Consider the following 26,812-nt stretch of genomic DNA (forward strand, 5'->3'; position numbering starts at 1 on the left):
TGGAAGGAATTGATGTGGAAAAGTATGACTTTCATCTTGATGGCGAGGAAGTAACAAAAGTTGAAGAGAAAAACGAAACATCGCAGACAGTTACGAGCACAGACTTGAACATGATTTTGGCTGCAATATCTGCTCAAACATCGACAATGTCATCACAGATGGAATCCCAAAAGACACGAATAACATCGAAAATTGAAGCACAAGAAACGCGTATGGTAGAAATGTCGACACAGATTACATCAAAGATGGAGACACAATTGGAAGAACAGAAGACATATTTGGCATCTCAACTGGAAGCGCAAGAGGCACGTATATCTGAAATGTCGGCACAAATTTCGGAACAGGTATCAGCGCAGCTCTTTGTGAAACTGGAAGAGCAGGATGCAAAAATTTTACAACTTGAGGACAAAATTGATGCCGAAATAGAAGCGTTAAAAGGTCGTATGGAGCAGTTACAACTAAACCGCCCAGCTGTTTCAGCGAGTAATCCAAAGGTAAAGACACCATCCTTTGACGGTTCTGTTCCTTTTCAGGTCTTTAAGCTACAGTTTGAGAAGACCGCAGCAGTGAACCAATGGAATGCTGAAGATAAAGTTGCAGCTCTGTTCGTGGCACTGAAAGGGCCTGCCGCGGAAATCTTACAGACCATCCCAGAGTACGAGCGGAACCACTACGAAACATTGATGAGCGCTTTAGAGAGACGTTACGGAAGCGAGCATAGGAAACAGATATTCCAAATTGAGTTGCAAAACCGCTACCAAAAAGCAAATGAGACATTACAGGAGTTTGCTTCAGATATTGAAAGATTGGCTCATCTTGCAAATGCAGACGCACCCGTGGAATACACTGAAAGGGTAAAAATCCAGAGCTTCATAAATGGCATACGAGATGTGGAAACGAAGCGGGCTACATATGCGAATCCAAAACTAACGTTTGCTGAAACGGTATCGCATGCACTGACTCAGGAAACAGCCTCACTTTTGAGTAAGCCAGCGTATAAAGCTCATCGCGTGGAAGTGGAAAAGCCAGACTGGGTAGACGCAATTTTGGAAGCATTGAAGGGTACGCAGCAGAAGAATAATGATGCAGTCAAATGCTTTAAGTGTGGAAAGCCAGGGCATATTGCGCGTTATTGCAACACCAACCCTAACAGTTCCAACAATGTGGGTGGTCGTAAACGCAGAGCAGAAGGAGATGAGCAAATCTCCAAGACAAATCAATCGTTAAACTAAAGCGAGTCAGCAGCAAGGGGCGACAGCTGACTCCCTCAATTGAATGCCCCATAATCTCTATCTCACAAATTGGAAGAAGGTCGAGCAATCTTACTGTCGGAGGACATGTGGATGGAAAGGAACGTTTACTGACTGTAGATACGGGTGCATCTCATTCCATCATTCGAGCGGATTTAGTCAACAAGAAGATAAGACCATTGCATGGAGCAAGATTGCGTACAGCCACTGGAGAAGACAGCACGGTTCTAGGAGAAATATCATGTGAAGTCGCAATTGGGAACGTCACGGTAGTACACAATTTTATAGTGGCAGAGATTGTTGATGAAATCATAATTGGAGTGGACTTCTTAATCGACCAGGGCATCAAGATCGACATGCAAAACAAGACGATGCGATATAAGAACATGGATGTACCACTTAATTTCGGCTACGAGAGAGGCTACAGCAGTAAACGAGTGCTGGTGGAAGAGAGTCAGCGAATACCACCAAAATCCGAAGCAGTCATCTGGGCAAAGGTTGATGGAGGTTGTGGGACAAACAAATTGTGGGTTGTCGAAGCAGCAAACAAATCAGCACTGAACATACTTGTAGGAAAAACCCTGGCTATGACAAAACAAGATGGACGTATTCCGGTAAGAGTACTCAATGAGTTCAATTCACCACTCAAACTGACTAAAGGAGCTATTTTGGGAAGATGCCAAGAGGCTGAAGTAGTTATTAACTGTGAACAGCTCCAGGAACACGTTTCAGCTAGTAATACTAATCTTTCAAATGACATCACGGCATGGACGCAGGGGCTAGAGGAAGCATATCAGAGTAAGCAAAACAACTGCTCCTAAAGTACGCGAACATATTTGACCAGGATGGTTCTAAACTAGGCCGCACCAACGTTGTGAAACATCAAATTGGCACTGGAGATGCGAGGCCGATCCGTCAAGCTCCACGTAGTGTTCCACTGGCGAAGCGGGAAGTTGTGAGTCAAATTATACAAGAAATGAGCGACAGCGGCGTCATCGAACCATCAGCTAGTCCTTGGAGCTCACCGGTAGTACTTGTAAAGAAGAAGGATGGAAAAATGAGGTTTTGCTTGGACTACCGGAAGTTGAATGACGTTACGAAAAAGGATAGCTACCCATTGCCAAGAATTGGCGACACTCTGGACTCGCTCTCTGGTACGAAATCGTTTTCCACACTGGACTTGAAAAGCGGCTACTGGCAAGTGGAGGTAAAGGAGGAAGACAAAGAGAAAACAGCCTTCAGCGTCGGAGATGGTCTTTGGCAATTTACAGTAATGCCCTTTGGACTATGTAATGCACCAGCTACTTTCGAGAGACTCATGGATCAGGTATTGAAAGGTCTACATTGGAAAACATGCTTGGTGTACCTGGACGACATCATCGTATTGGGCAAGAATTTCGATGAACATCTTAAGAACTTGGAGGAAGTTTTCCAAAGAATAGCTGGCGCTGGTCTGAAGTTAAGTCCCAAAAAGTGTTCGCTGTTTAAAAAGGAAGTATATTATTTGGGTCACAAGGTAACGATAGAGGGCATCTGCACTGCGAAAGAAAAGATAGAGGCTGTAAAGGATTGGCCAAGACCGCAGAACCTACATGAATTAAGAAGTTTCCTTGGGCTGTGCACATATTACCGCCGATTTGTACAAAATTTTTCCAGCGTAGCCCATAGCCTCCATGAGCTTACAAGAAAAAATAAAGTTTTTGAATGGAAGAAGGAGCAAGAAGTGGCTTTCCAAACATTGAAGGAGCGTTTGTGCACTGCCCCAATGTTAGCATATCCGATTCCAGGAGCAACATTTATTCTAGATACAGATGCGAGTGGATATGCTATAGGAGGCGTTTTATCACAACTGGTCGATGGACAGGAGAAGGTAGTTGCATATTACAGCCGTTCGATTGGAAAACCAGAGAGGAACTACTGCGTTACGCGGAGAGAGCTGTTGGCATTGGTAGAGTGCGTTAAACATTTTCACAAATACCTCTACGGCCAGCGATTCCGTGTCAGGACAGATCACGCAGCTTTAAAATGGCTACTGCAGTTCCGTAATCCGGAAGGACAATTGGCACGGTGGATCGAGCGACTACAAAGCTATGACTTTTCCATTGAGCATCGAAAAGGTAGTACCCATGGAAATGCCAATGCGGAGAGAAATGTCAGGAAATCCACTAGTGATTTGGAAGAAGAGCTAAGAGAAATACATGATCTGATAAGGCAACGAACAAAGATTATGAGTGACAAGATGAAAGCCAGATATGATAAAGCAATTGATTCAGAAGGTTTTCAGGAAGGAGATTTGGTGCTGTTATACAACCCGCAACGAAAAAAAGGTTTGTCCCCGAAATTGCAATGTAATTGGGAAGGCCCATACAAAGTTGTAAAACGGATCAACGATGTAGTGTACCGCATACAAACCATCGGTAAACCACGAACCAAAATGAAAGTGGTCCATTTGGAAAGGCTAGCAAAGTTTAGATCGAGAAATTTGTCTGATCGGGACGATCAGACTTAGGTGGAGGGCAGTGTCACGGATATTAGCATCACTAAATTATCCCATCACTAAGGCGATGCTAAGGCCATACCAAGCAGTATTTACGTTAATAATTAAATCAAGTATACACATATATAAGGCAACCCAGAGAGATGTCACACACAGATGCATTTACTTATATGCCTATGTGCGCGCGAGAGACTGTAAACTACAAACATTCACATCAATAATTCAATCTTTATGTATCTACATAAACGAATAAATAATTGCGTCTACACATATGTACGTATACGAGCAGCGGAGCGGCAATGCACAAACACATGCATATATCTTATTTGAGTTGTCACAAGAGAGAGCAATAATTTGTGCACGTAGTTGTGGCTGGCAATTTTGTAGCCGAACTAACTAGTAACTTCTGGAAATCGAAGAGCCTAGAATTATGCAGCGTAAACTATAAAAGCGGGGCAGGCGAGTAAGAAGTAATTCAGTTTGATTTGAGTTGTCAAGCAGTTGCGATTAAGACGATATCCAGCGAGCAATAGCAGTATTATTTTGAATAGTAGAGTTTCATTGAGCTATCAATCAGTGTGGTTATTAAGCAAGCTATTCGTTGCACAGTTGAGTGTATTGTGAAGTACTTTAATAAAGGCCATTTTGCATTATTACAAATTGGAGTTATTTATTCAACAGTTTAGTGATTCGAACTTAGCAGAGGATTGCAAATAAGAGGATTTGCAGCAAATTCGTTACAGTATTAATAAAAATATGTATTAATAAAAATCTTTTTTCAAGATTTATGTTTTATGTTCCGCAAAATTGTGTGTATATAACATCAAAGCTTAAAGATCGGGCTATAGAATTTTATTTTATAGACAGTATAGCCAAGTTACATAACCTTTCTTGTCTTATAGAGTTTCTTAAGAAAGTTTTTATCAATTTTAGTTTTGAAAATGATCGTTCAGCATTAGCTGTAGTCACAGGAATTGTAAGAAATAACAGTAATTCAGTGCATACTTCAGGAAAGCTGCAAAACAAAAATGATTTTTTTATTATTAATGAATCAGCACAGCGATTTTTCCATTTCGCCCCTGAAAATGGGTCTAAAATTGAAAATTTCTCTGCCAAATGATTCAACGCGATTTCAGTTGGTTTATATTGATGTCCAGTACTCGATAAAATATGTTCACTTTGAACAAGCTTTCCGGATTTTGAAGATCATTTTCGCAAAGCTAATGAAAATGGCGTTTACCATCCATCATCAATAACATAACAAAATTGTAGTTTTCGATGTTCTTCTTGAGTGAAAAAGCTTCATTTCTTTCATCTGATTTGCTCACTACTTGCGTTATTAGATATAAAACCTGATAAAATATTTAATCTTTTGATACTATGCACAAACAATTTTTGCATATCATTAACCTGTGTAACGTGTACATCTTTAAAATTGAATCAACATCTTTTTGTTTAATTTGGTTGAAATGCTTAATGATTAACTTGAAAATGTACAGTGAAATTCCTTATAACCGGACACTCACCGTCGCAGTGTTTTTGTCCGGCTATGGGAGATGTCCGCTTATAAGGGATGAAGGTACAAAATATATACCACACATATAAATTATATTGTACATAGTTTATCTAAGAAGTAGTCTGGAAGTAACGAATATTTGCATACTTTATTATTACATATAAATACATATACATATATCGATTAAGTACATTGTACATTGCACTCCTTATCTCCAGCCATGCTAGCACAGAACAAAATTGTGAGTCTTTCCTTTGATAGTTTACCGCCCACGCATTTTTCGGATTTAAGAGCGAGTGTTTTGTCAGGTAAGGCACGAAAGAAAAAGCCACTTTCGTATGCATTGTAAATGTCTTGAGGCTTGTAACGTGTCAACAGAGATGGCAGTTTTGTCCTTAAATATTCGAAACCATCCTGGTTTACATCTGCAGCTTCACCAGATACGCATTTGAAAGCAACATTATTCCTTATGCGCCACTTGTTTAACCATCCATATGAAGCATTAAAATTAGGTACACCCAGTTTGCCTGCAATTTCCATTGCATTTGCTTTCAAAATGGGACCAGAAATCGGAATGTTTTGACTTCTAGCCTTAGCGAGCCAATTAAAACACATCTTATCTACTTCAGAGCCGCCTTCTTTAAGAAAACTTCGCTTTTTTATTTTTGTTGATTTTAGCAGCTTGTGTTTTGCCAATATTGAAGCTTTCAAAGCAAAAGAAACGTGTACCTACTACCATTAAATTTTTGGGCTCACTATACTTTACCTTTTTGTAACTCCACATACTGATAATTTATCTTTTTCGAAAACATTAATATTTTCCATTTTTTCTTTAATAGAAAGTACCTTCTTTTTCGGCGCCATATTATTACGAACTTTGAACGCAACCATTCGCATGCAACTGACTTAACAAACTGGATGGAAAACTACCCCTAATTTGAAACACACGGCTTGAATGTGTGCATACATGTTAAAAGGGGAATCACCTATTTCATTTTATAAGCTTTTATTTACTTTCACTTTTGTTGTCTGTAATGGAATCTTGCAAGTTAAATTTGATACACTTCCCGGTGTCCGATTGAGCTGAAATTTTGCACACATGTATAACTCCGATGACAATGCAATATTTCTTTGTTAGAATTCGATAAATTAATCGATAACACAGTTATCGGTAAAGATTTGTATTTACTTTGGCATAACAGCCTAAGTCCCATACAAACACGCCGGTACCTATCCGTGGATTGTGATATTTGGACGTGGTGAATCACGTGTCACGCGTGGTGAATCTCATCGCTTGCGAAAAGCGGAGACACAACCATCTGTTGTATTTCTGTGTATAACCAACATAGCTGAATTTTTAAGGCTGTTTAACTCTGTAATCTTTTCTGTAATTTATTTTGCTTTTGGAAAAATTACCTATTTGAAAAAAGCTGGCTGAAAAATATTGGCATAACCAGCTTAAGTTAAATCAAGAATGGAAAATCTTGGAAAATTTGAGCAGATGTGGCAATTTCGCGCGTCCGTTGAACGAAATATTGACGATCTGCTGATCATCGCTAGGAAATTAGCGACATTCCATCAACTAAGCAGCACTTTAGCAATACTACTGTTATTATTTGGGCGCTCAAACACACAAATATTAATTGTGCATTAAATCTAAAATATACAAATACACCATAATAATTTACACGGCCAAAGCCATAATAATTCACACGGGTCATCAATTCTTTCTCTGATTCAAAATCTGAACTACCAGCGCTACCGTCAACAGCTCAGTGTCATCACTGCCAGTAGCGCCAATAACACCAAACTCGTGCCTGACACACAAAAGTCGTTTCACTCAATAGCGCAAGTAAAATGTACTACGCACTCACTACTAAGAAGCGTCAAAAATTCGCTTGGAGTAATTTCGTCAATGAGCTACCATTGAGCTGGCACCGCATTGGCGCTGGCGCCATGCAATTTACATCACTAAAATTGCGCGAATGCCCAGGCTCATGACTTCAATACTTATATTTACAATGCTTTAAACTTTAAATACACCTCTGAAGTTGCTGCGCATAAAATGTGTACTAATAAATTCCAATACGCATTATACGCAGATGTAACTGATATATGTGTTTTTGTTTCACCCCCTATACTTATATTTAAAGCTTTTCTAAGAACAAGCTTCTATTACTTGTTAATAAAACGAACTAAAAAGTAAAAAAAAAAAAATTAAAGAAAAAAAAACTTTTTTAAAAATAAGCTTTTATTATTTTGGTTAATAAAATTAACTAAAAAGTAAACAATAAATTGACTCTAAAGAAATATAACACTTTATAAGTTCATTGTAAGCTTAAACGATAATTAGGCTTTTTCGTCTGCGACAAAAAAATTCTACATTGTACATAATTATATATTTTTAACATTAAAACTTTACACCTAAATTATTAAATCTTACAGTTTATATCACAGTCCTAATTGTTCTAATAAAAAACGTGTTAAATTTTGATGGTATAATTAAAAACATTTAGGATCTCCTTTTCTTGCTATCGCAATGTAACACGCTTTTATTAGAACAATTAGGACTGTGATATAAACTGTAAGATTTAATAATTTAGGTGTAAAGTTTTAATGTTAAAAATATATAATTATGTACAATATAGAATTTTTTTGTCGCAGACGAAAAAGCCTAATTATCGTTTAAGCTTACAATGAACTTATAAAGTGTTATATTTCTTTAGAGTCAATTTATTGTTTACTTTTTAGTTAATTTTATTAACCAAAATAATAAAAGCTTATTTTTAAAAAAGTTTTTTTTTTCTTTAATTTTATTTATAATGAACAACAACGCTTGCTTGTGATATTGATGAATTTTGTCCGGTTATGAGACATTTTTTTATGAAAATTGTTTGAAATATTTTGTCCGCGTCCGGTTATTAGAGTGTCCGTTTATGATGATATTTGTATGAAAAAATGAATGAAAAAATCTGTCCGGTTACTGGAGCTGTCCGGTTATAAGGACTGTCCATAATGGGGAATTTCTCTGTATTATGGTCTTTAGTTGTCTCACTTTGGATTTTAAGCAGAACTTATAAAAATATACTTTTCAAATAAAATAAAATACTCAGGTACAATGTAAAAAAATATTTTTGAGCTCGCGGCCTTTTGACCCGGGGCGCGTGGCATTTTTTGGTAGTACCAGAAGTTTGTCATAGACAAACTAAACCCAACTCTTTACTTATAATTTATTAATTACCTTACTTATAATTTTCTATAGTAAACTTGCACCTGTTTCTACGCCACAAAGTTTAATCTAATTAAGATTGATTGCCTTGAAATTTGATACACCGCTTTCTATTAAAACAAGGGTTCTGTCGTGCTCGGCTACCACACCCAATGTTCTAGATTCAAGTTCGGGTAAAAAACCCACAAAAATACTTAAGAAAAAGTTTTTCTAAGCTGCAGTGATTTGGTAAACACTTTGAGTATAACTCTGCCATAAAATGTTTCTGAGTAAAAATTAATTTGTTTTGCAGATGCCATTCGGAGTCAGTATAAGCATAAAGCATGTGGGATCTACGTTTGTGGAAAACATAAAAATTTAACACCACATAACGAAATGAAAGCTAAATCTTACCCTCCTTTTTTTACTTTTTTAGAAGCACTTGCACGGCATGCATTATTGGGTAAAGCTTTTTGAAAAACGCTGGATTACAGATTAAAACTAATTCGATTTATGGGGTCTGGGTCGATTTATTAATCGATATCGCGCCATCGATTTTTCGATATCATTTGGGCTCAGGAAAAAAAGTTCCACTGCGCATGCCCAAAAAAATAATTTTCGAGCCTGCGAAAAAAAATTGCGAAAGGGTAAATTTTTCGACCAAAACACTCCCCAAACCCCAAAAAATATTTTTTTTTTTCAAAAAACTGTTGTAAAAACGTTGGCGATAACAGTTTTTGAAAACAAACAAGTAAGAACGGGACTGTCTTCGGCTGTGCCGAAGACTTCATACCTTTCATGAATGGGGCTGAACAATAATCTTATCCCGTTCGTAATCTTCGAATAATCGGATGTATAAGATAAGAAATATATAGTGAACAGATCTACATACCTTAACGATTTTTAAGATAAATATAAAATAAAAAACAGGTAGGTACTTTGTGTGAGGATGTAAAGTTTCTGGTTTTTTGTGGTCTGCGTGTAAAAACTATGACTACGAATCACGTATTTCAAAAATATATGACGTAAACGTAACTATTTGATGAAATTTGATGAATTTTGAAGCTTCTAGCCGTAAAAAGGGGGCAAAAATTGAGTTTATATGGGGTATATAATATATATACCACCGGTATCTATGATTTTCTCAGACAACACTATATGCTATACACGTAAGCATTTAGTGAAATGAACATATCTAAACAATTTTTAAGATAAATATAAAATAAAAAATAGGTAGGTAATCTGTGTGAGGATGCAAAGCTTCACGTTTTTTGTGGTCTGCATGTAAAAACTTTGACTACGAATCACGTATTTCAACAATATATGACGTAAACGTAACTATTTGATGAAATTTGATGAATCTTGAAGCTTCTAGCCGTAAAAAAGGGGTCAATATGACGGTTTATATGAAGTATATAATATATATACCACCGATCTCTATGATTTTTTCAGACAACAATATATGCTATATACGAAAGCATTTTGTGAAATTTGAAGCTTCTAACTGTTAAAACGGGGCAGAAATTGCGCAAAGTTTCTTATCTGAACAATCGGTTGTATGAGATATATACTATGTATATCACCGATCTCAATGATTTTTTCAGACAACAATATATGCTATATACGAAAGCATTTTGTGAAATTTGAAGCTTCTAACTGTTAAAACGGGGCAGAAATTGCGCAAAGTTTCTTATCTGAACAATCGGTTGTATGAGATATATACTATATATAGAACCGATCTCTATGATTTTTTCAGACAACAATATATGCTATATACGTAAGCAATCAGTGAAATTTGAAGCTTATAGCTGTTAAAATGGGGTAGAAATTGCGAAAAGTTTCTTATCTGAACAATCGGTTGTATGAGATATATACTATATATACAACAGATCTCTATGATTTTTTCAGACAACAATATATGCTATGTACGTAAGCAATCGGTGAAATTTGAAGCTTATAGCTGTTAAAATGGGGTAGAAATTGCGAAAAGTTTCTTATCTGAACAATCGGTTGTATGAGATATATACTATATATACAACCGATCTCTATGATTTTTTCAGACAACAATATATGCTATATACGTAAGTATTCGGTGAAATTTGAAGCTTATAGCTGTTAAAATGGGGCTAAAATTTGCGAAAATATATATATATATATATACTATATATATATGCTATATATACCACCATATATATACTATATATACCACCGATCTTTATGATTTTTTCAGACAACAATATATGCTATATACCTAAGAATTCGTTGAAATTTGAAGCCTCTAGCTCTTAAAATGGGGCAGTAATTACGAAAAGTTCCTTATCTGAACAATCGGTTGTGGGGGATATATACTATATATACGACCGATCTCATCAATTTTTTCAGGCAACAATACGTGCAATATACGAAAGTATATGGTGAAGTTTGAGGCTTCAATCTGTTAAATTGGGTAAGATATTACAAAAATCCTCTTTTTCTGAAAAATCGGTTGTATGGAGGATATATGCTATAGTGGTCCGATCCGGTCGGTTCCGACAAATGTCTAATCGGACACCCAAATACATCCGCTCACCAAATTTTATCAAGATATCTCAAAAATTGAGGGACTAGTTTGCATACAAACAGACAGACGGACAGACGGACAGACGGACATGGCTAAATCAACTCAGCTCTTCAACCTGATTATTTCGGTATACTTAATGGTGGGTCTATCTATTTTCCTTTAAGCTTTTACAATTTTCGGTTTCGTGACGAAATTAATATACCATTTCATTTTCATGAAAGGTATAAAAATATGTTTTGGGTTTTGGGGAGTGTTTTGGTCGAAAAATTCTCCCTTTCGCCATTTTTTTTTTCGCAGGCTCGAGAATTATTTTTTTGGGTATGCGTAGTGGAACTTTTTTTCCTGAGCCCAACTCCTATCGAAAAATCGATGGCGCGATATCGGTTAACTTTCGTCCATACAAATCGACCCGACCCACCACCCACACCTAGATAGGACAACTCGGATTTAATTGAACTTGTGTGTTTGTTTTCCATATTTTGTAAAATATTATTTTTACCCTTCTTTTGGGTAAATATTCGGGTATTTACCCATTTTTACCATATACATATTGTAACGAATTTACTTGCAATTTCCCTTATTTGCAATCTTCTACTAAGTTCGAATCACTAAGCTGTTTAATAAATATGGAATAATGGAAAAATGGCCTTTATTAAATTACTTCACAATAACATTTATACTTTGCAACTAGCTTGCTTCATAACCAAACTGACTGATAGCTTAAATGAAACTGATCTATTGCCCGACAGATAGCGTGCTTAACTGAAACTGCTCGTAGCGCCTCTACCGCTTAGCATCAGACTAGGGATGTGAGTATCACTTAGTGTCACTCATATTCGTCACAATATGTATAACCAATTTACCGGGTATTTACCATTTGGGTATTTACCCGTTTCTCATCTCTATATATGGTTGTTATGTTACTCATACGCCCTGGCAAACTAATGCTCCACCAACACTTCAAAGCTATTCACTAAGCCGGCATTGTTCTCATAAGGTAGCTGCAATTGATATTTGCCTGTGCATTTGACAATTATAATTGCAGATGGCCTTTTATTTATTCGTTGTGATAAGTTCAACATAACCTAACTTTCACTTAATGAAAATGCCTTCTAAATAATTTCAAAATCTAATGTGATTAATTTTTCATTCTAGAACCCTCATCCATTAACTTTTTATATGAAAGACATTACTTAAAATCTGAGGCTTAATACTTTCCTTGTACATTCCTAGTCACTGCCTCTTTGGCTTGAACTTTCAGCGGCAAACACTTTTAAGATTCTCACTTCGCCTTGTGAAATTATAGCCACTTAAAATGTTCACTGCCACCCTGCATGACTTGAAAAGAACAAAAATTGTTATAATTTTTACAAAAAAATGCAGTTCGTGTGGTTGTTCGCTGTCAACTGTGATTGCAAATTGCTTTTGAGTGAGGCATGATGCGACACATACGTACATATTAGAGGTTTTCGCCGATCACTTTATCGGCGGCGGCGGCGTAGGCTCTATTATATAACGATGGCAGCGGCGTGGCCGGGCCCCCGGCATACGCCGGTGTTCTTACTTTAAAAAGCTTAATTTTTCTATCTAAAAAATAATATTTAGGAAAGGTTTTGTTTGTATGTATTTAAGGAAATCAACGTGCTGGCCATTTCGGAAAGATCCGGGGTTTTTTCCTCAAGATCTCGCAGACCGTTCAACAATTTTCAGAGGTAGCTCCTTGCGGATGGATTGCCCCTCGTTCACTTACTCAAGAGAGGCTTCGAACCTAACCCCGGTTTTTGGAATTGGTACTGCTGCGTCTGCTGAAAAGAAATAGAGATACATAAAATAGTCACACTTTTGTCTGTATATGTCGTTCAAAGTGTGGTTTCACCTAGGGTTAACTTCTAGTAATCGTCACGAACACATTTTCTTTAAATCATTTGTGGCTCCTTGGCGGTCACGCACAAAGGCGACTTACGGTTGCTATTAATGGTCTATTAATACTCAGGACTCTCGTGCCACAGGGCGCCTCCAGTTTTTTCGGCTGTTTTTATTATTATTTATTTATTATTACGGCGTTTTAAGCCTAAAACTTAGATTATTACAAATTTTTAAATACATTTTAATAATAATAGGATTCTAGCGTTTGTGGTGTCGGAATGCATGAGATTCCGATCAGCACGGGAACTGGTGGTCCCAACGGGCGAGTCTTGGAGTCATATCATTGGGAGGTTGGAAGGACGTATTCTCAATCCTGCCCTACTCCAAGACGTATGATTACCCAGTTTTATTATTTATGCTGTCGGAATGCATTTGATTCCGGTCAACCCAAAAGCTAGCAGCTCAGCAGAATAAGCCACTCTTATCGAACGGTTGGAAAGGACGTGTTTCCAATCCTCCCTGTACCAGCTTTAATGTAAACATAATTAATTATAATATATCATTGTTGTTGGAATATACGTGATTCACATGAACACTCCAACTGTTTGTCTGGGACGATATTTTCAGGAATTCTTTCCTAATTTGATTACGGGCAATATGTGTATTTGACCTGATGCATAAGGTTCCTCTGTGTCTATTTGGATTGCCGTGTACGCTCAAGGATAAGTAACATGAAATACAGATACAAAATATTTTATCTTATTGGAAGGGTTTTGCAGGGAGCTAAAATTCCCGATGTGCGAACAGTAGCAACCCCGACCACCAATCGCTACCACGTCTCCTGACCCTCACACCATATGCCAGCACAGAAGCTAAAGGATTGCGACTTCGAACTCATACCTTCGTCGAAGTCACTTTCCTAGAAGCTCTAGGCGTAGCTCCGAAGACTTTCCAGCGGATGCTTTTGTCGAGCTATGCTTCCGAACTACACCATAGAAGCACCTTGAAACGTTAGGGAGTGACTATTCGGCCAAGGATGCCGCCCTCGTCTAAGTGAATGTCATTGCGGAATGGGTGAAAATCGTATAATCCTCGGCGCATCTACATAATTAAAATTTTACAAGGACCCTAGATAATTTTTTTAAAATGTAGACCGAAGTTTGCAGATGTTTGTGTTCACAAAATTGATTTCAATAGTCTTCGTTAAATCAAAACGATATTTTAGAATGAAAGTCGACCGATTTTAAGTTGAAAAATGTTAACTGTTGTTTTCCGTTCTTATGATATAAGAGCTCATTATGGATGACCGCGTAGCTTCAGACTAGTTTGACTGTCTACTACGTTAGGTTAGTAGCACACACGGTCATTAGTTCGATTGGCTTGGGAAAGCTTTTACTTCACCACTTTGAGTGTTCTTGGGAAGGACAAAGCCTCACCTGGTAAATATATGTGCCTACGTGTTCACATTTATCAAAGGATCCGTACCGTGTAGGTGATATTTAAACTCGATTGATAGGCTATAATCAATGTTATTCACTCAAAGTGACTAGTTTTGGATAGGGTCGCCAACTTTAGGAAATGTCAAACCGGGAGACTTGGGTGTTGAAGGATGAAGTGTGAATATCAAAATTAACACGTCAGACGCTATTTTAAACTTTCGCAAATAAACAACAGATGTTTGAATGTAAGCCCAAGTGATTTTTCAAACCCTTCTCATACGTCCATATGTATATCCTCAACTTAAGTATGAGGTAAGAATCCTTTCAAAGAGGTGTTTCTGCCCCTAGAACCTACTAAAGGATTTCGCTTATTCTTTCTTATAACTGGCAGTGATGCGCATCCGTTGATATCACTTTCGACCATATCCGACCAATTTTCGACATGAACAATAAATGGCCTAAACAGTCTTAAACGAGAAAATATAGTAAAGGGCGAATTAATGGTGACTTATAACCATAAAGCCATAACCAGATAAAACAGCTGATCGAACCTGCCTTATGGAAATCAATGTAATCGATTAATGGTGCCATACCATAACGCTAACTCGCTTACATTGATTTCCTTAAGGCAGGTTCGATCAGCTGTTTTATCTGGTTATGGCTTTATGGTTATAAGTCACCATTAATTCGCCTTTAACGCGTCGGACGCCGCCGCCGCCGCGCCGATATTTTTGACATTCTGCGGCGGCGTGCGAAAAACGACCAAAATCGGCGGCGGCGGCGGCGTTTATCGGCGGCGTATATCTCTAGTACATATATAACATTCGCTTCAGCTTCGTGTGATTCATCAGCTAATTGGCAGGGCTGTTTTCCGCACCGCCAATGGCAGCGAGGGCAAGTAATGTTACATTTTTGGCCATTTTTAGGAGTAGGTTGTTGAGAAAAGATAATGATGCCATCTATTGAGGATAAGCTGATTTTACAACAGAACACAACTTGTTGAAAGGTTGGCGTGAAGACGACATTTTCGTGTAGAAAAGAAAACACCATTTGTGTTTGGGTATGCTAGGTGTGGCCAATATAGCAAATAAACAACTCACGTTGACAACAGTTTGAATATAACTGTTATCTGTTTGAAATGCTAGCTCAGACACAATCCAAAACAAAAATCGGTGTGCAATGCACTGATGGAACCTAAGTTGTAATACAGTGGCTCAACAATACTTATTGAGTTCGCGCTGCTGAACTTAAGTTTTGCAGTGCTTCGGTTTTTATTTCCGCTTCGATTTGATCTTCTCATAAGCTCTCAAACTGCTAGGCGCATTATAGATAAACATTTTTTAAAATCTTTGCTATAACTTTGTGAACAAAAGGGGATTTTTTATAGCAAGAATGGACACTTAACAAAAAGGGATGTTATAGCTGTTTGATATAAAACTTCATGAGTACTCAAACTTTTACTTATAAAATATATTTTTTGATCGTAAGTTGGTTCAAAGATAAGATTCAAAATTTGATGTTGTACTTCCAGTTGTTATTTCGACACATACATTTCTAGGTACATACCTACTTAGCAAAACTTGAATATGTTCATACTTACATATATTCAAATAGACATCTTTTCGCTTTAAAAATATAATACGATCATTTGGCGCAAGCCTATCGACTAAAAGCTTCAAGTTTTCGCGCGAAACACTATCACTTCACAAACCATGTAATGCGGCAGTTACTCACGAACGTACGTACCAAAAACGTGTCAGCTGACACGACCTATCTTATGAGTGTGCAATGTAAACGAAAACTCACCGACGTGCAACGCCCGTACGTACGTAGCCCGGAACATAGAAATCAAAACAATTTTGATTTTTTCCGTAAGAACGTGTCAGCTGATCGCTCTCTCACTAGACAGAGTTGCCTAGTAAACTTTTTTGCGCTAATTTTTGACCGTTTGCAGTTTTATGCAAAAACACCTAATTAAAGTTTGAAAAATTGTGAAAATAATTCGAAATAATTATGTAAAAGTGCAGATTATAATAATGTAATCTATTTATATTTATTTAATATTAATTCCAGCCTTTTACAACATCAAAAATTAAATTGGAAAAAGTTGATGTTTCCATAAGCATGCATGCAAAATGGCCAATGGCAACAGTGCTTATCTGTAAACAATACATACACAAATATGTTATGTACATTTACACAGACGCACACATTGATTCCCACGGGCTTGAGGGTTCGGTCAAATGTGTTTCGTACGACAAACATCCGTACGTACGGCACACGTCGGTGGGTAATTGCCGCTTTAGGCAGACTAAGGTTTTTCAGTACAAGTTCAACTCAGTTTGTCAGTTAAACTTCGCTTAAACTTATTCTGTAGCATTTCAGTCTAATTTAACTGAAGTTTAAACTGAGCTTAAGCGGCCGATCTGGCATTGTTAAACTCTAGTTAACCTATTAGTTATTTGCGTGCATTTGAAATGGCGTCGAATATACCCAAAGATTATCGAAAATAAAGATGTTGCAGGGACGAAAAATCGTGTGAAGCCAGCTTCACAAAATTATAGTAGGTCACATTCACCACTTACCACAGCAGAATTTGTTAAACTACCACTGTCTGTATTTGTTATTTAACAATTATTTGTACATTTTTTATTCAGCTAATATGTTCCGGCGGCCACCGTGGTGTGATGGTAGCGTGCTCCGCCTATCACACCGTATGCCCTGGGTTCAACTCCCGGGCAAAGCAACATCAAAATTTTAGAAATAAGATTTTTCAATTAGAAGAAAATTTTTCTAAGCGGGGTCGCCCCTCGGCAGTGTCTGGCAAGCGCTCCGATTGTATTTCTGCCATGAAAAGCTCTCGGTGAAAACTCATCTGCCTTGCAGATGCCGTTCGGAGTCGGCATAAAACATGTAGGTCCCGTCCGGCCAATTTGTAGGGAAAAATCAAGAGGAGCACGACGCAAATTGGAAGAGAAGCTCGGCCTTAGATCTCTTCGGAGGTTATCGCGCCTTACATTTATTTTTATTTTATTTAATATGTTCCGAATTCACATTTTTACTCTCTAAAACTCCAATCAGTGTATTTCTGTGCTTAAATTATGTTAAAAATTATGTTAAAGTTTTTGGTGTGGTGAAAGTGACCTACTAGAACCCTGCAAAAATCGCGAGTACTCCATGCATGCATGTATGGAGTATTCGCTATGGACCAACCGAGTACTCCAAAATTAACCACAATTCATACAACAAATATGGTCCAATTAACATTGCGATGTCCTAGGACTGGACCATATACTCCAGCTCCGCATTACATCAGAGTAATCCATGGAGTACCCACAGTCCGATAAACATCGTATAGTGTCTACAATCGTTAAAAACGAGCAATGATCGGCTTACAATGTGTTCGTGTAGAAACATGAGTTGGTCCATTGCTGCATTACAGTGGAGTATAATGGTAAGTACTCCAGTGGACCACATGATCCAACGATTTTTGCAGGGAATTTTGTTACGCTCCGCTGCTTTCCACCGAAGTTTGCGCCTGCAACATCTTTATTTTCGATAATCTTTGATATACCCAACAAGCATTTTGGCTTGAGTACCATTAGAGCTCATGTTGATAACTGGACATACTTCTAAAATCTCAAGAGTTGTTTCGAAACAGTGGCTCAACTTGACAATCATAGTCTACTCAGCAAAATAGGGAGTTTTTTATAAAGCGAAAAATGCTATTACTTAAGTTGAAAAAATGATAGTTCCCAACTTGTGGTTCTTTGACTGGACTCAAGTGTAAGATTCCAATACTACAGTATTTTCACGAAAATAAAATAAAATATATATAATTTATTTTTGATTAATTGCGGTTAATTACTGCTATCAAGCAGGAGTTTATTTCAAACAATAAACAGCAGTTGGTTTTGGTGGTACCTCGTTGGAGATTTTGTTTTCAACTCCACCTCTACTCGATATGCGATGTAGGATATCAACTGGAGAAATGTGTTGAATATTCGTTCGAGAATTGTAGATTCCTCAAAATCTCTGGAAAGTTGGATAATAATTTGAAAATATCAATGACATTGGCGATCAACTCAAAAACTCTTAATTTTACGAAATTTCTCAAAGTTGGAATGGTGATTGGAGAACGAAGTTGAATACTAACTCGAGAATTATCTGGTTTAAGAATAATTAAATACTGATGTTGGATATCACCTCCGGAACTAGATATATATTTCGCTGGAGAAATATTTTTTCCATGTTTGTTGGGTAAACAAAATCCAGCTGCTACCGTATCTACAAATTATTTAGATAATAAAAAACCAATGTTGCCGCACAAAAACGCCTACCCCAAAGGCGGCCTTAAACTGTGACTGAAAAACTGCACAGTATTTTAACTGTAGATTAAATTTGACTAGAGTTTAAGCCAACTTAGTTTAAGCATGGCATTATTCTTATCTTCCAGCATCTGAATCGCCACGACACTACAGTTTTGGGCATCATTCGTCGTTTGAAGAAAATTTATGCATTTACATGTGGAAAACCCCTTACGAAGGTTCTCGTCAAAAAAATTGTATTTTTGGGAACCTAAGCTCTAAAGGTTACTACCCTATGGTCCATCACTAGTTATTAAAATTGGCATTCCATGAGAATTTGTGAGTATACGTGCCTATTGGATGGGGTGTAGCACTGTCAATGTAACAACAACAACAAAAGCATGTGTCCACATGTCTACTTCAGTCAGACATTAAAGAAGTGCATATCACAGATGGGTCGAGACTGGACGTGAAGGGTACAGGAGAGGTTTTCTGTCATGAGCTTGATGTAAGCCGCAAGTTTGAGTTGCCTGATCCTTGCTGCGTCTTCCATGCAGAGGTTGCTGCGATTAAAAAACCAGTGTATGGGATGCTATCCAAATTTATTAGGGTTAAAGAGTCCAACACCAATTCCGAGAATCAAGCTTATATTACAGCCTTTAGTTCAACTGTTGTACAATCGAGTACGGTATGGGAATGTCGGACCTCGCTTGCGGCTACCATGAACATGTTTGGAAATTGTCACGCGGACCTCCTTTTGCGCATTGGTACAACTGTACAACGTCTATGGGTACAAACAGAAAAATATAAATGGCAGTAGGAAATGTGGAGTATCCCTGGTCACCTGTGGTCTGCTCCTCAATATATGGGCCTTCCCCGATAGCGATTAGGTCTTGAGTAACCAGGGTCGAGGTCAGTCTAGTTCGAAACTACCCAACTTTAAGTTGCCAGAGCTTAAATAAAAAATACAAGGCGCGATAACCACCGAAGAGATTTAAGGTCTAGCTTCTCTTCCAATTTGCGTCGTGCTCCATTTGGGTTTTTTTAGAAATTGGCAGGACGCGACCTACATGGGTTACGCCGACCCCAAACGGCATCTGCAGGGCAGTTGAGTTTTCACTGAGAAGCTTTTCATGACAGAAATATACTCGGAATATTTGCAAATCATTGTTGAGGAGCGACGAACTGATTTCTAATTTAGGATGCTGCTTTTGACCTGTTCCCAGGATCTTCGGTGTGGTAGGCGGAGCACGCTCCCACCACATCACGGCGGGCGCTACAGCCTCCTCATTTTTATTTTATGTGATATCACAACAGCCCTGCAATTGGTTCAAATGAGCTTTGCCTGTCGGGGTGGCTACCGCACAACATAACCTAACCTTGCTATATCAGCGTTGTTAGTTTTCTGTCGGCTCGAAGACGCAGATAAAGGATTTCTCGATGAGCATTGTTTTGTGCTGAATTGTAATGAGAAGATCGTGCCTAGGCATTAACTACATTCGGCACGACCTCTACCGTCTCATTGATACGTCTACGTATGTATGCAATTTACTGCTGGGTTAACCACTTAGCAAAACAAAAAGATACACTCGATTCGTAGCTAAACAAAAAACAAGTAAGAGTCACGAACTCTAAACGTTCTTTATTGCTTACTTCTGCCTCTGCTCGCGTCTTCTGCTGCAATCGCTCTCGCTGTCAACCCGCGTCTGCTTTCGTCGCTGCCGCAGATCGTACCATCACTCTACGGAGCATAGCAAGTCGTGAACACCTGGAATTCGTTTGCGACTTCAGCCTGATTACCCTCCTCACGCGATTGCACAAATCTCAGCTCAGCTCAAGTCAAATCTAAAAGCAAGTCACTTTGTATGGATGCTGTGTTAAATGCGCAAAACTGGCTTAGGAATACTTAAGACGAAATAGAAATGGAGAACGATGAATAAAAAAACAGAAAAAAAGTAAATTAATACTTCTATATTTTTTTCGCTGTCTTCTTTATTTATATATTTCATATTACCTCACTGCTTATTGTTGTTACCATTTTCGGAGTGCAGTCAAGCATCTTTTGTAAAATGAGTGAATAACCTTAGATAACAAATACTGATCGCACACTTAGACACTCGCTCAGAAAAGAGAGAGAGTTTGTTTTATTCAGATAAAAGGGTTTTCCGCTCTCTGAGCAATTATCTGTGCAATTCCAGTATCAAGTTTATTAGTACTAATGTGATTTACATGGATACATTACGCACACATAGCCGAAGTTCAAAGTCACACAGATACTCCCCACTCATTTAGCTATGTGATCACAGACACACGTAAACCTACCTTCAAAGTTGTTTTGACTTTTCAAATGCTAAAACCGGTTTCGATTTCAGTTAAAAAATACAAACAAATCAAGCAACAGTTCCACAGAAAAGAAGTGAGCAAAAGTCAACAACAACAATATATCCATTATTAGTACGCTACAATATGGTTGAGTAAAAATTGAGGTTTTATATGTTTGTATGGCTATGTGGTTATCTCAGAGATATGAAGCGGGTTTGTTGACAGTCCTTCTTGTATATATATACCCAGCTGTAGTACTGCACAGGGTATTATTATTTTTTTTTATCCGACTAAACTCAAAGTCTTTATATGCTTCCATCTCAGCTCATTAGTGTTGTTTTTGTTGTTGTATTAACGATAAAGACACACTGGAGTGTTATGGATGTTGATGGTCCTTTGCTGGATATAGATCCGGTACGTTCCGGTAACAAAGCACCATTAAGATACTAGCCCGACCATCTTGGGAACGATTTATAAGACCACATTAAACCTTCAAGGCCATCCCTCCCTCCACACCCCCTAGTTACATGAGGAGCTTGGGGTCGCCAGAGCCTCGTTTGTTAATGAAACAGGATTGGTCGCGGGTAGGTGAGGTTGAAAATTGGGTTGGAGAAGCTATATATTGCGTTGGCAACCCCTTAATAAGGTTGCGCTACACAACCCCTTGAATCCCTCATCTCATTAGTCTGAGATCTTTTCAAAGTAGTTTTGTACTGTTTTGGGTTTTCATTTGAAATTACCTTTATACCACTCTGTAACAAATTCGGGACGATTTCTAAATGTCCTAGGTAATACTTCGAGATCAGTTGGAATATTTGTGAGGTCATCTGAGGTCTACTTCGCGAAATTTTCGGAAATATTTCGGCTGTACATATATAACTTGGGATTTTTTCGAAGCCATGTAGAAATGACCTTGGGGCCATTTCGGGACTATTTGAGAAGAGCTTCATTTTTTGTTATCGCTAATCATGCATATTGAAGTGTAATCGGTCTGTTATCGGTTACTTATCGAAATTTTATTTTTCTTGTTATCGAAAAGCCTCTTTAGTGGCAAGCTTTCGTTTTTTCATTGAAATGATATCGGATTGTAATAGAAAGCAACCGTTATCGATATATTATCGATGAGTTTCGGGCGTGTAATCGACTTGTTACCCAAGTGTTATCGGGTTGTTATCTAAAATAATTGGTATGGACGGGTAGTCGATTTGTGACCGACGAGTAATTAACCTGCTATCGTTGTACAGTAAGAGTAGCGCTTACTTACTAAAAGTGTCCAAATTCCCTGTTCACATCCACCACCGTAATTTTTTTATAAGCCATAAATATACTCCACGGCCGCCGTGGTGTGGTGGTAGCGTGTTATCGATTCTGTTTGTCCTCGCGGTAAGATGTTTCAATGCCCTGGCATCCGCGCAACCCTCGACTGTACAACTTTGGAACCTAGCGCTTAAATAGCCTGACTGTTCGTGTAGACGCTGATGACTGTAACCCAGGATGTAAAGAATTTCGAATACAACATCCTTTGTAGCGCCGAATTTTTGCCGACAGGAGCTGCAGTGATGGGCAGCTTAAACGTTCGCCTGACTCCCAGTTCTTCCGCCGTCATTCAGCATAAAGACACTCCCAGTAGGTCCTTTGCTGGTAATAGGTCCGGCATGTTATGGTTAGTAGAACTGCTAAAATACTAGCTCGACCATATCAAAAACGATTCGATATGACCACCTTCTAGTTAGTTACTTCGGTAGTCCACAAAAAACCCTTAACGAACATCGTGTTTACTTTAGCTACCTGTCGACTCGAACGGCGTCTACAAGCAGATGAATTTTTTCTGAACAGCTTTTGACGTCAGGAATAAAATCGGAGTGTTAAAAACTGCCAAGGAGCGACCCGCTTAGAAAAAAACTTTCTAAAGGTTGAAAAACTAAGGACCAAAGAAAGATATTTTGTGTACTCCTGAAGGATAAGGACCTTCAAATATTGAGGAAGCGCGAAAACAACCACACCTACAACCGAATTTTTCGTTTGAGTATACTGCTCGCTATAATACCGCAGTATATATATACCTTATATAAAACCTTTTCCCGGGATTGTCATTTGGACCCTCTTCAACAGGCGCGACTAACAACATCCTGTATGTGTTGGTGTTATATTTTCCATAGCCTTCTGTTTACACCTTTAACGTCTTAAGAGAACGTAATGTAAAATAGCCTCTTATGTGTCGTCCATGTACTTGCTGTCAAAACTTGCAATTGGGTATATATCATGCAGTTGATTCCGAAGGCTGACTTTCACTAATTTTTTTATTTTTTTCTAAAAAATATGAAGAACGTTGGCTCAAACGAGCGAAAGGTTGGTCGCAGAGATGACGGCAGAGTGGTTGCACGATATGGCAGCATCTACCCAACAGCAACAAAAATATGCAAGTGTTATGTGTACACACAAACATAAGTGTGTACCCAAATCTGTGTACAATATAATTACGGGTCTTCCGAATAAAAAAAAAAGAAAACAAAAGGAAAAAATATATATCGCAGTTATAAATATGCGCGATCAACATGGACTGCCCGGCGGCGGCGATGGCAGAGCAGACTAAGAAGACAGACAAGGATATACCACTTCACATACATACGTAGTTATTGATATATAAATATGATTCCCAAAAAATGTGTGTGTGCCACGATCGCATCTACAACAATACAATGTTTTTCGTCGAAACAACAACTTTCGAGCGCCAGCAGCAAAACTCGCAAAATGATCGTAATGTTGGAAAAATTGTTGCAATATTTAAGCTTTTTTATTGATGTTTGTATAGCCAAAACATAAAAGCCCAGATATGGTTGAGAAATACCGATGCGAACAACAGCAACTACAATAAATAGCAATAATGTATTGTTTAAGGCGACAAAGGCTAAATGTCCAGGCTATCCAGGCAGACCCAAGATGCGAGTATATAGGTAGAGGGAGTAAGAAGGTATGTACATATGTGCTGTGCTAAAGAAGAACAAAAATGCCGCGCCACCAAAAAGTGAGGTGTTCGTGAAGTGATTGTACTGTGGTGAGAGATGGAAAATGTCTGGGCAAATTTATGATTCGAAACGCTGGTACTCGCATATAGAAACAAGGTTGCGTGCTCCAAAGGAACTCAAATTACAGCTCTTTTTTACAATTGAGGTCTTAAAAATATGAAAAACCGCGCCTTTGGATTGTTGGCCCATTTTGATACAGATAGCGAGAGTTTTAGTCTTCCACCTTTTCTCAAAGGCTTAAGAACCGGCGTTTGTTTGGCATAGCATAGTTTTTGATATCCCCAAAGCCATGCTCTGCTGGGCAAGCTTAAAAGCATTATTTGGTATTCTGACCAGAACCGATCAGTGCCAAAGAAAGCTTTGATAGCCATTAATTCATGAGAGAAACCGCTCCATTTAATAGGTTCGATCCCTCAGAATTTGTCATCGATATACCCTTAGAGCAGTCCGAGGAAACTTACGGTTTCAATAGGATTGACCAAAGAGACTTGGGATTCGATGATTCTACAGTGCAATTTAAAAGATGTTTCGTGTAACGAGAAACTACATCTGATGCAGAACATACATTGTGTATGTCGAGGTTGATTTTGAGTAAGCAAGAGTTCAACCTATTGCAATATCCAGATCGAAGTTGAGCAAGAATGACGCGAACCTTCCAGCTGTTTTCTTCTACTGCGAGTCCTGGTTCTTTTAGCTCGGTGACAATATCGGATATGCGGATCACACAAGATGCTGGTCAATTTCTTTATAGGAAGCTACGAGATTTTCTTTGTCCTTGCTCAAGTGCTGCCAACGAGGAACTTGAGTTACGGTTCTGAAATTAAGGAACACTTGCGACTGCATGCTCGCCAAAATACAAGTCAATATCAAGCGTCGCATCCAATATTTTTGGAGGCCAAAGAGTCAGCAGCATAACGCCATCGACGGGGATGTTTAATATGGCCGGCATTTGCTCTGGAAAATTAGTACCTTTTCGAAATATTAAGAGTTTTCAAATATTCATATTTCAGAGACTGAAATTTTACATTAAATCACAGCGACGCTTGGATGACTGTAGCAGAATCTGCGTGTCGTTCGTTATCACACTTTCCAATAATCGCATCGATGGACAACCTCCAATAATATGAAACAACAACTATTTACCGCGTCAATCTACAACTACTTACTTGCATCAAATATTTATTCCTTCATAGTGTCGCACTGTAATGCGAGCTGTGATTTGGTCTGTGATTGTGTGTATTATTAGTAAATGTGATTCGAAACTATATTTAGATCTATTGTTCTTCTATCACTGTTTAGTCTTCATCATGGCAAAATATTGCAGCGTATGAGAAGTCACAGCCGAAAATCACATAATTCATTAAAAATAGCGGGATCTGCTAACACAGGACAATTAATGGTGACTTATAACCGTAAAACCATAACCAGATAAAACAGCTGATCGAACCCACCTTATGGAAATCAATGTAATCGATTAATGGTGCCATACCATAACGCTAACGCCATAACCATACCATAGCCAATCAATTGGTTTTCGGTTTCTCGCCATATCTATAACCTAAAAATATTTGAGTTGGTGAATTTAATAACTTTTTGTAGATTTTATTCATTGTTTTGGGTACGGTTTGACTAAGAGACTTATTTTTTGTGGAATATGTTTGTAATTTTTTGCGTTTTCTTCATTTTTATGAAATTTTCACGATTTTTAGGTTAAGGCACCATTAATCGATCACATTGGATATGGTTAGGGATATGGGTATGGTTATGAAGTTTAGTTAGCCCTTTACTGTGCGACGACTAAAATTTAGTAATGTAGACACCTTCTTTCCTATCACCGGAAAAAGGCATCTGGGTCTCTATATTTTTTCTTGCAGGAAATTTAACCTTTTCGCGATGGAGGTCATATCAAAATACCATAACACATTTTTAAAAAACGGTATCGCTCCATTTCGTTGTTTTTCTCTTATCTGAACAGTTTTTTCAAAAAAACTTTAGTTGCCTTAGAGATGAATGAGAAAAATATTGAAAGGGCGTACGAATAAAAGCGAGTTAGGCTGGTGTGACAAAACCATGAAATTCGCACCACTGTGGGTTATTTGTTGTAGGGATAAATTGTTTGTTTTTATTTCTGAAAACATTTTTGTTTTGTATTCGAAAACACTTAAAAGTGTAATGATTGTGTAGACAGCACTTAAGGTCGCAAAAGAATAAACATAAAAAAGACAAATAAAGAAGCGTGTACATAGACATGCGTACATAATTGAGGCCGGCTGGACATCTTGAAAATGTGTATAGACAAAGAAATTGTGAGATATACTACAAATAATACAATGTAAGTAGGTTCTGAACCTAAGAACTGTACGTTAAGTTCGATATTAGTACTGGGAACTCCAAAAAACTTTAGAACCGAGTTAAAGGGTAAACGCTACTAGGTAGTCGCGGATATTTTGGTTAAGACTTAAAGCTTAGCAGCTTGTACTAAATATGTGCATATTTAAGGATTTTAATATTTTTAGATTTGATATCCGATTTTTATTTAAATTTTGATTTTGTGTCCTAATAAGAAATCGAATCTCATTCACCGGGTTTCGGTTAATAGATCCTGATTTGCAGTATGAGGTTTGGTTTGGCTCTCTATTCTCATTTCGAATCTTGTTTCGGTTCTTACTTTGGCCCAATTTAGATTTTGTCTCCGGTTTGGGAACGGATTCGATATTACATTCGTATCCGAAAGAGGGCGCGGATTCCGTCACGGTCTCGATTTGCTTTCGGTTTCATTCCAAGGTTCCCTTCCAACTTCACTTCAATATTCTGTTCCGGT

At 38.0% G+C, this 26,812-nt stretch overlaps 1 protein-coding gene across 2 annotated transcripts in view; it reads left to right on the forward strand.

Moving 5' to 3' along the window:
* Egfr (epidermal growth factor receptor) overlaps positions 1–26,812 on the forward strand; it is a 416,007-nt gene that overhangs the window by 222,582 nt on the left and 166,613 nt on the right. The window lies entirely within an intron of this gene.

Source organism: Eurosta solidaginis, chromosome 3, assembly GCF_040869045.1.
Source record: "Eurosta solidaginis isolate ZX-2024a chromosome 3, ASM4086904v1, whole genome shotgun sequence".
NCBI classification, from domain to species: domain Eukaryota; kingdom Metazoa; phylum Arthropoda; class Insecta; order Diptera; family Tephritidae; genus Eurosta; species Eurosta solidaginis.